The sequence below is a fragment of the Amborella trichopoda genome, chromosome 5 (genome assembly GCF_054954075.1).
Source record: "Amborella trichopoda isolate Santa Cruz 75 chromosome 5, AtrichopodaSantaCruz75HAP2 v2.0, whole genome shotgun sequence".
Classification (NCBI taxonomy): domain Eukaryota; kingdom Viridiplantae; phylum Streptophyta; class Magnoliopsida; order Amborellales; family Amborellaceae; genus Amborella; species Amborella trichopoda.
In genome coordinates this window covers 46,165,132-46,177,122 of record NC_142340.1, presented here as the reverse complement: position 1 = coordinate 46,177,122, position 11,991 = coordinate 46,165,132, and positions in this window count along the sequence as shown.

Genomic DNA, 11,991 nt, shown 5'->3' with positions numbered 1-11,991 from the left:
GCAAGTCAAGCCTCACTTAGAAAATTCGTTTGGAAAGCATTTTGGGTATTGGAAATTTCCATGATGACTCTAAAATCTATTTTCAATATTGACTATAAAATTTTGAATCTAAAAAAATAGTACAGATCTTGTGGATTTGTGAACACTTATTTTGAGGGTAACATGAACGAGTATAAACCAGCCAGCGCATTGGGCGATTATTTTTAGGGAAACATGGGCAGGTATAAACCGGCTAACACATTGGGCAATAGTTTTTAGGGGAACATGGGTGGGTATAACCGGCCAACGCGTTGGACAATAAAATTTGCGGTGTTTGGATCCAGGCTCGAGTCCTACCATCAGGGCAAGGGGATCTCACCACTGAGCTATCAAGAAAAAAAACAAAAATTTATTTATTTATTTTGTGTAGAATTCTCTGCACCCCATAGAGAGAGATGTAGGTTCTATTTATATAGTTATGTACTTATTCTTGTTTAATCAAATATGTGATTACCACAAATCTGTACAAATATGAAAAAGATTACCATAATAAGAGATTACAATATATCATGTTAATCCTTATCTTAATCGTATCTTTCTAGATCACTATCGTCATTTTTATTACAGCCTAGATAATGTGTTATAATATACTATATTTAAGGATTAAAATCCTAATTTCTTTTTACAACTGTAATGATTAAGGCTTGAATGATTGATTTGAAGGTTTTTCGATGCTAGAATTATGAATTTTGTTGAGTTTTTGAGATTAGGCTTTACTTATATTGATAAAGGTTGTAGCCATATCAAAATATTTTCCTTTTCTTATTATTAATAAATATGAATTTCACATGGATGACTTTTGTAAGGCCACATTATTGTACTTAGAAATAAACTTTCCCAAGCAAATGTGACAAAATAGATTGTTTTAAGAGCTCAAATCATTGTTTTTTAAGACCAATTAGTTGAGGTGATGACTATGGATTTATGAAATTTCTGGAGGTAAGACTATTATTTCTATTGTAGAAGTATGGTGCATTTCTAAATTTTGCTCGAGTTTTGTAGTTTCAGTATTGGAAACCTCTTAATGGCTTGAAAATCTAGTTTCATCCTTAGTTATGAAAATTTGAAATTCTAAAATCGGTACAAATTGAACAGATATATGAATACTCAAAAATCTTGGAAATAGTCGGTCTAGATAATTTGAAATTCATTTTTTTTTCATATCCATACATCTTGAGTTCGAGATGATCATGGAAGGTTTTCCACCATTGAAGCACTCTCTTCTTACTTCAATAGTATAAGGTAAACACCTTATATAAACATTTCCATTGTTCCTCCTATATTCTGAAGATCACATATAGTTTAGAGCAGTTAATCTAGACTAGGAATCAATCCAAGTCGGCCTAGTTCTCAATCAAAACCAAAAATCGGTTTGCTTCTGATGGACTTTCATAATTTCATCAGGGAATTAGGAGAGTTTATCAAAGAATTGGGTGATCTAGAGCGACAGCCTGGTTCCCAACTATGATAATTTTATTTTTATTTTTTCCTTGTTGTTTATTTTTTACAGTTTTTTATTTATTTATTTTTATTTATATGGACAAATTCTCTTTGGAAAAATAATACAAACTTTGGAAGAACAGGACACTCTATGTATTATTTATGGAAGTGGGGCTAGAATGAGACACGTACATATCATTTTGTCGGCATACAACTTTAATTTTTGACACCGCATTTACCCCCGTCGGCAAAACACTTACCTAAGATAAGGGCCTTCCCATCCCCCCGGCCTTTGATGCGTATAGCATGTTCTTGCGGGAGCAACCTATGCACATACTAAGGGCACTTAAGAGTATATTTTTTTTGGGCATTTGCTTTTAGAGCATGTAAATCGACAATTTATAATTAGTACAAAGAGATCACAATCACTTTTGTCTATTAGATTTTAAATCGTGTGGTTATAAATATGTCATTGATTAGACTCAAATTTCGAAACAAATTTTTGATATGAGGAAATATATAATGAGGCCACCATTTATTTTTAATACAAGATAGTCACAATTAATCTTGACCTTGGGTGGCTGCATTTATTTTACTGATCAACTTTAAAATTCAAAAAAAAATTTAGGATTTTGTAACACATCCAAACTACCAGATTTCACATTGGATGGTTGTAAATAGTTATGACTTTCTTGTACCAAAAGTAAATGATTTGCTTATATATATATATATTTTTTTAATATATCATAAGACTAAAAATAATTGTGACCTCGAGGCCCACAAAAATTAATAATAATTGATTACGTGTCAACATTATTGCTCTCAAGTCTTCAGCTCTTGCGAAGCACTTTCGCCTTAAAAATTTCTATCACTACGACAGGGGCAAATCTCTATAGAAATTATTGTGCTCAAGGTTGTGTCTTTCCCATGGAGAGTCTAAGAGATAATGGGCATCAGGGCTCAAAGTCCTTCGATTTTTCATCCTCTTTCTCATCCATCTTTGTTTCAGTTTTAGGGTTGGGATTCTTTGCCTACAATGCCCAAACAGCAGCTTCAAGGGCAGGCAACAAGCCATGGATCAATTTCTTCTTCATCTTCACATTCTTGAACATGGCCTTGCTTGATTTCCTCCTGATTTTGCACTCAGGCATGCCTGATGCCTTTGAGAGGTGGAATTCCCTCAGAACTGCCACCCTCGGATCCATCATTGCACTTACTGCTGCTTTTTTGGTGTATTTGTGGATCAGTGTTCCTCCTGCCTTGGTTTGGGTGGTTTGGGTTGCCTGCGGGATAACTTTGTTGAGTGGTGTGGGCATGGCTTTCATGTGTAAGAGCCTCCAGGAGAGTGCTGTGGATGAGAAGCCCAAACCAGTGGATGGTGCTGCTAAGATGTGATATAAGAGAGAGAGATATATTGTGTTTGTGTGAGGAGAGACTTGTGTTAGTTAAGCTTGTTCTCTTTTATGTATCTATCTTCCGTTTGTAATAGACCCTAAAATTCAGCGTTTGTATTGCTTAAATGAAAACTAGTTCATCTTCCGTTTGTAATAGACCCTAAAATTCAGCGTTTGTATTGCTTAAATGAAAACTAGTTCATAGCGGTATTGTCAGGATCGAACTGGCCATCGAACCGATGAGGTGTTTGGTTCAGTAAAAATAAATCAAATCATGGTTTAAATTGATTGAACTGGATTTTAGAAAAAAAAAGAAAGAAAAATAGATTTACTAGCTTAAAAATACAAAATGCAGTAGAAAAATTTAACCAACTTTATTTAGCTAGTTAATTAGTTGAAATTCGCTGGTCCGACTAACTAAAATCAGTCAAACATTAGTTTTTATTGGTTTTTAACCAAATCTAGTTTTTAATTTGGATTAGAGTTGTCAAGGTATTAGTCGGTGGACAGACCACTAGTTAAGTTTTTTTGGATAAATCCGTATTGTAGGACGCCCTTTTCATTAATAAAGATAAAGAATGGAGTGTAGTCTCTACTCCACTTCCCTAGTACTCCACTCCATGAGGGGCTAGTGTCGTATAAAAAGGAACTACATCTCTTCGTCCTGAGACGAGTGTTGCTAACACGAGTCCAAAGAGGTGCCTCCCCCTTCTCCACTTCCAGTGTTGTCTCCTGAGATGAGAGTGTCGCTAATACGAGTTCAAAGCTTCCTCCCCATGTAGAATAACGTATACAAATCATAAATTTACAACCCTACAATAGGGCATTTGTGCACACCAAGATATCGCTCTGTGCCTGTAGCAGGATAGTAAAAACATCCACCTCCTTCCATATTCTAATTAAATGGCCAAAAGTAGGAGATGGAAGATTCCAAGATTGTGGAGAACCTTGTATATAATCCGAGACCTTGGTTTTAGCAAAAACACCAAATGCTTTGAACATTTGTACCATAGGACTCCCAACTAGATTTCTATGATAATTATAGATCCGCGTAGAACTCCACTGAGTGTCCATCCCCAATTATCTATCAAACATTGTGCCTCAAATAAGATAAACTCTGCTAAATACCCTTCTAGGCATAAAGACAACTCCTTTGTTAGGCCACCATATAGAAGAATTTTTGAAATATCTATGTTTGAAGAAACATGCTAACAAAGAGGATGGTTGACTAGAGCCCTCCATACCAATTTCATCATACATGCAATATTGAAATCAGCAATTTCACGTACCCCAAGACCCCCCTCCTCAAGAGCCAGGCATACAATTTTCCATTTAACAAGATAAAAACCGTTTTTTTTTATTATTCTCAGTTGTGCTTGCCCATAGAAAATTCCTTTACAGCCTTTCAACCATATTACGTAGACGCCGTTGTAAGATGAAAGATAGGATCCAAAAGATAGCCAATGACCTGAGTAGCAACTTCAACAAAATGGCTTGTGTGATAACGCCTGCCACGTGCCTATCTTGCCAATCACCTTTCCAACCAAACTATGGCAATGAGAGTACTTTAAGTTATCATGGAATAGTGGGAGGCCCAGATACCTCACCAACAAGGTTCCTTTACCAAAACCTTGCTTCTTCAGGATCGTATGTTTGATACCCTGTGCAACACCAAAGAAAAAGACCTTACTTTTGGCAATATTAAGTTCATGGCCCGCGGTCTTTTGGAAATTTAAAAGAATTGATTTCATAACATTCGCATCATCACCAGAGGCTTCATTGAATATAATCGCCATCATTAACATAAAAGAGATGAGAAATCCCACAATCACAATCTGAAAGAAAAGCCATAGGTAGCATACTATGTGATAATACATAATCCAATTGTCTGCTGAGAAAATCTATGACTAATAAAAATAGATAAGGAGATAAAAGTGTTGAAGATTGATGTCTTGTATTCTGAGGAAATAGATTTGCCAAGGTGGAGTAAAAAAGACGACTTCGAAGACTTAATATATACCCGTATAAGGGTATTTCAATAATTTATACCATATATCTGAGACTCAATATGTATTGCTGCGATTAAGGGTTTATCAAGGGTTAAGAGAAAACGCAGATTACTTTGTAATCAGAGAGACGTGAGGAAGAGAGCTTTTGTAACCATATTCTCTATTGTCAGTAAAGAAGTTCTCATCTCCCGTGGAAGTAGGCCCGTTGCCGAACCACGTATATCATTGCGTTGTGGTTGGTTGTCTCTTTCTTTTGTGTTCGTTTCTTCTTTCTAGTTTTTATGGATTGCTTTTCGTTTCTACAAAAAGATTCTTTTGCTTTAGACTATTTTTACCTTGAAAATAACCTTTTGGTGAACCATTATGCAATGTTAAAAAAGATGGTGTGAAAATACAAAGTCAAACCCATGAAATGAATAACTGTGGGAAGTCTAAGGCCTACAATCTTGCAAGAATGAAATCCCAAGACAACCACTGGTTGAGTTTTAGTAAACTTGAATGCTTTTTCTTCTTTCCATGAAAAGTCTCACCTCAAAAGTTCCTAATAACTTTTAAACAATGTTACATGGTTGGTATCCACTGCTTGTTGAAATGTCTAGTACATGAAGCTAAATTGTTAGTACATCGTGACATGTCGGTAGAACCAATAGTGTGAATTGAAAAAGCCTTAGAAACATCATAGGGTGAAAATGAATAGTATTTCGCCCCGCACCGGCTCTTCTAGAGTTGTTACAGTTTTTCTTGAAAAGTCACAATGGCTCACGTAGAGTCGTTGCCATTTCCCATGTTTTTTGTGTGAAAAACCAACCGTACTGGTATGCTATGTCTGTTGTGGTACCACAAAGGACATAGCGTATCCAGTGCGGTGAAAACAATGTTCTTTTTCACCCATAGGCGTTGCGCAGTGGCTTTCTTAATAATAATATATGTATCATACAATACACGTTTACCTATAATGCACAATGTCGTGGTGATAGGGTTGATACCTTTTTAAAATAGCCCTCCCCATAAGAGGCCATGTGTTCAAACCCCATAGTGTTTTTTGCTTTTCCATTTTGAATAGGTCGGCATATATATGAGAATTCTAAACACTCAAATTAGAGTCTACATCAAAAATTTCACTAGAAGAAGTTGTTTTAATGCCCAAATATCTTTAAATTGATCATCTCGACCTCAAGATGCATGGACATGAGAAAAAAATGGATTTCAAGTTTTGAAAATAGTGCATATTGTATTGCATTTTTGGACCGTCAATTTTCAAGATTCATGTTTTCATAGATCTGCTCGATCTAGAGATGAAAATATATTTCCAGTATATTTTAAGGCTATCACAATGATTTCCAGTATCGAAACCACATTTCTCAACACTATTTGTAGGTGCACTTTACTTTGATTGTATAGAGCCTCGGCTATATATATATATATATATATATATATATATATATATATATATATATATATATATATATAGGATTTAATTCCTAACCTCATATTTTTATATAAGAAAAAACTTTATATGCGTGCGAGGCTCTAAACAATCAAATTAGGATGGATGCACCTCAAAATTTTCACTAGAAGAGGTTGTTTTGATGCCAAAATATCCTCAAATTGATCATCTCGACCTCAAAATGCATGGACATGATAAAAAGGAACATAGATTTTAAGTTTTGGAAATAATGCATATTGTAATACATTTTTGGACTGTCAATTTTCAAGATTTTCAAGCTTTCATAGATCTACTCAATCTACACTATCTTTGAAGTTTTAAATTTTATAATTAGAGATAAAAATATATTTTAAAGCTATCACAAAGATTTCCAGTATTGAAACCACATTTCTCAAAACTATTTGAAGGTGCGTTTTACTCATCTCACATATATAGTCAAGTAGCAAAATTCGAAATGTTCACTACTTTTAAAGGCCTTCGATAAGCTTATGCAATACTACTCTAGAAATCATCTATCTTTCAAAACATTTTTTGAGCCTTCTGTTTGAAGTTCTCGCAAACCTACACCATGTTTTGAGATTCAAATTCCACATTTAAGGGGTGGAATATCAATACACTATATTTCCTTCCCAATTTGTATGAATAAAATGTTTCATGATAATCCATTTTATCAAATTTCTGAAAGCTTCCTTATTTCTAATTTTGTGAAACTTATTAAAGTTTCATCAAATGAATAGAAATCTCTAACTCAATCAAAATATCTAAAACAATGGTTGCCAGGATCTTCCAAACTTACTTGGTTTTCTTGATTCTTTGGTAATTCTCGAAGAGGCTATTACTCATCATCGCCAAAGCCTTTTTCCAACTATTTGGAGTCAATTTTTTTTTTTAAAACAATAATTGGGGTTGCCTACTATTCATGAAAATGGTAATATCCTTCCACAACCGATGATTCACAAGGAATCTCATTCCCCGTGATTCTCATGTAAAGATTTTTTTTAGCAGTTCAGCAATAGGAATCAAACTTAAAACATAGTTTTCCTAGGAACAACAAACTATTAAACCCAAGCCTAATTCCAATCCGAGGGTAGGTATTGTGATTTTGAGTTTCTCATTGAGAATAAGGAAAAATCAAGATCCCACTTATTGGCATAATCTCTAGTTATTCACAAGGAAAATTATTATGTGTTTGATGCAATTGAGATTTTTTTTTTTAAATGGGAAACGGGGCAGTCTACATTAGGCTCATTTTTCCTGTTTTAGCCCATCCAAACTACCCCTAAATGTTCAATGTTAAAACAAAATGCTTGCGATATATGTTACTTGTGTTGGTGTCTGAATCCGATGCGTGTCAAAGTGTAAGATGCGGTGATTTGAAATGCTGATCAAGGAAGACACTTCTATGTGATTCTTTGATAATCATACGTTTCTTACCATTTGAGATGTCATGGATGAGAACGTTATTTTATCGACATAAAACTTAACATTGATTAGTGTTTTTATCCCTTCATTCCTGCGAGTAACATGAAACATATGTGTAGATGGTATGTCGGTACGTGATGACACATGGTAGAATGTACGTTTCAAGCGTCAAGGTAATACTTCATTTGTTTTTTTACTTAGGTTATGTGTGGCGCTGGCCTTTTTATTGGAGATGAAAGGGAGTCTCCCACTTAAAGTGGAAGACCGCCCTTCCATCATTTTTCATGGAAGGACGGCCTTTTAAAAATTAACACATTTCAACTTGAGAAAATGGATTTTGGAAGGGCATGGAATGCCACACTTCCAAAATCTCCATGGTATCAAATGCGGAAGTGGTATGTTCAACTCCCACTTAGAAACTTTTCGGTTATCAAACACAACCTTAATAAAATCTATGATGGTTCAAAATGATCATAGTTAAACCTTATTTTGCGATTTTTGTCACTGATTAAATTATCGCCGACTCATGAGATTTTGAGATTGGGGCACGTCAGATGGTTCGCCTCAGCCGAGCTGGATTCTGACTTGGGTTTGGGCCTGGTGATCCGTAGCTTGAGTCCGGATTTTCAAGTAGTGATCTTTATGTAGGGGTGGCAATGGACCCGACTAGACCTGGTAATGGCCAGACTCGGGATCTGACGAGTAGAACCGATCTCAGGTTCGGGTCCAAAACCTGGACCCAAATATTATCTGAGTCCTGGTCTAGTCAGACCCGACCCGAAAATATAGTATATGTTATGTGAGTATTCATAAATGTTGCCAATATGTTTGTTTCTTAGGAATTCCCGGTTATTACGTAAAATAGTACGGAATGTGGGTATTCATAAGTATTGTGCTATACTGTAAATGTTACCAATAATATGAATATATGATGGTAAAAAATAAGGGTAAAGAAAAAAAATAGAAAGCTCATAATCATAGGGTGACAATGGACCCGACTAAAGGGACTCTAGAGATAAACATGTTTGGATCCAAATTTTGGACCCAAAAAGTCAGGTCCTGTCTAAAACCTGGACCCGAATACCACTTGGATCCGAGTGGACGTGGATCCACTCGTACCAACCCCCACCCTATCTTTATGTTAACAAACGGCCATCCTCTTTTATGGTTCGTATAATAATCAATGGTGACATCTTGATTATGAGGTCATCGCCATACCATCAATGAATTGGACGGTAATGGAGGTTGTGGTCCCACTGTAAATGTGACAGTGACAATTGTTTATCTCAAGTCGCCTTCTATCGATATCCAACCGCATACATCACGATGACTTTAATGAGCCTATGGATCATATCGCGCCAAGAAAACTTGAACAAGGTTTGAAAAATCGGTGATTTGGATTGAATTGTCCCATCTGATTCGGATTTTAACGTGTTTGTTTTGGATTCCATAACATATTGGGATCCGGTTGAGTACCCTAGAACTAGCTGGGCCAGTTCAAAGCTTTCTATATTGGGTCTGTCATAGAGAACCGGATGTTTCAACCGGTTTTATTATTTTCAATTTTTAAATTGAGAAAGTATAGAATGAGATCATTTACAAGGTGATCACATCAATATTTACCATTGAATATGAAATTAGGTTGCTGCAATTATTCTATTGAACAAACTTAAACTTGAGAATTTTTTTTTTGAACTTGTACTGTACACATTCAAGCTACAATCAAAGTAATAGACAGTCAAATTTCAAATTTAATTTCTTAACTTTGTCGACTGCCCTATCAATTAGCCCACATGTTGGCATTGTCGTATTTCTAACTTAACTTTTTCAATTGTAGGACGCATAGATTTTCCTTGGGCATGTGGGCCGTGTCAGAGGACATGTGGTCTTCATTTCCTTCGCCTCCCACGTCGCGTATTGCAATCAAAACCCAACGTTTAAAGTGCCTTTCCCTCCCACATTTATTTGATGCCGGACGATTCTTCTTTCTACCTTGCAGTGGTTCAAAAAGTGGATCGGTGATCTGGATCAGGTATCTCGAAAATCCATCTAAATCGGAGAATCGATGATTCGGATCGGGATTCGGTTGAATCGATCAGATTAAACTTTAAAAAAAAATCCGAAAAAATTATTAAAATTCATTATAAATGTTGTTTTTTAAAAATTCAATAAGGAATAAGGGTACTCCATTAAGCTTGTTCATTTCTTTATATGAATATATGAATATTGATATGTTCTTTCCTTGCATGAACTACTTTTTACCCTTTAATTTACATTACACAAAAAGATAAACATAGAATTATCGTGGATTAAGTATATCATCATATATAGACTACAATAAAACATACAATTCGTAACATACGATCTAAAAATAAAATGACAGACGACGTTGTTCTTCATCTTGGTCACGTTTGTGCCATTGATTGAATTCGCATGACAATTCATTTACTCATTCTAAAAATGAATCATTCAAATTAGTGGGCACTTGACTATACCCAAATCCCTGAGTGTTAGTATTTTGTTGTGGTCCTAATCCAAAATCCCCGAAGCTTGTCCATCCTTCATGCTCACCCACACTATCGTGCTCATCCCTACCCTCTTGTTGTTGGGACTGGATATGTGAATAATTTGGCTGGGATTGGGTGGCCTCAGAATCATCATCTTTCTCATTTTCCCTTAGACACCATCCCTTTCTCCCTCATTATGTGCAATATCACCGACATCTTCGACGAATTGTGGATATGTTGGCGGGCTGCTTCCTGTTTCATGCTGCTCATCACCTTCTTCAAGATTTTCTTCACCGATAGCCTCAAGGAACACTCTGTTGTGCAACACTAGCTCCTCTTCTTCTACTACCAATTGTTTTGCTGTGTCAGTGACAAATATTGTGTCCAAGTCTATCGACCCATAGTCTTCAAGCTTCCTTCTTATTTGTCGCTCTTGGAGGTTTAAGTGGTAATGAACGTAGACTAGTTTATGAAGCGAGTCGATTCCTCCTAATAGTATGTAACCATTAGAACGTACTTTAGTTTCGCTCACAGCCAGTAGCAGAACATGTCTGGAAGAGCACCTTGATTGCTATCCTCTTTAGGTGAGGTACATCACTACCATATATCTCCCACCATTCAGCTGGATTAAAATGCAATAAGCATTGTAAGGGCAAGAACAATTCATAAGATTAAATATATGAATGAACAAAATACTAGTTAGAGGATAACCTGGATCCATCTTAGTTCGAGAATTTCTGACAAGTCTAGGTTCGAAGGATCCTATAACACCCCTATACATAGCAAGTTAAAACAAAATATTTCGTTTTAGTGCATTATTCCTCACAAATATAACAACTCAATCAAGTTCTTAACCAAATATTAAATAATACCTCTTGTATTGCTGCTACCTGGTTTCAATGGCTTCTCTCCAACCTGGCAATAATGTATCTGACCCCTTCCATAATCTTGTGGGGATGTTCAGGTGTCAAATAGAAAAATTTTGGGTTGAAGTAGTAACCTAAAAAATATATAGATAGAGAAATATCATTTAAAATTTCATAAAAAAATTATTTAGAATGAAACATTCTAATGATATAAATATATATTTACCTGCATAATGAATTGGACGTCCAAATTTGGTGTTCCACCTTTTTTCTATAATCTCGATCACTTTACTAGCAAAACCACACTTCTCCCCAATAGCTCATTTGACCCTCTCAATACCTTCATAAAGGATGCCCATTGTAGCTTTCTTGTCAGCATCCACCATTCTTAACATCGTGACCAAAGGGACAGTGGCCTCTACGATACTGGAACATCAAAACCAGAACCTCCTATTTGAGACTAGGCCGTCCACTTTTAACCCAGTACTGGACTTCGAGAGTTGGTTATTTAACCACTCTTCATTGGTAAACAATCTCTTAATTACACCTTCAGATTCTCGAATGGAGTTCACAGACAAGTAATCTGTCGCAAAGCGGGTTATGGCAGGCCTGATTATCTCTTTTTTCTTAGACTGTTCTTTGAACAAAAATAAAATTTTAGAATGGTTACATATAAATCTTGACACTAACCTCGCTTCATGTAGAGTCTCTTTCACAATTTTAATCTCACCGATCTCCTCTAATATAAGATCGATGCTATGCGCAGCACACAGGGTTTATACTAGATGCTTCCTCTTATCCATCAACTTGCTGCCCGCAGAAACACATGCACACACATTGTCTGTAATAAACTGGACTACATGCTTA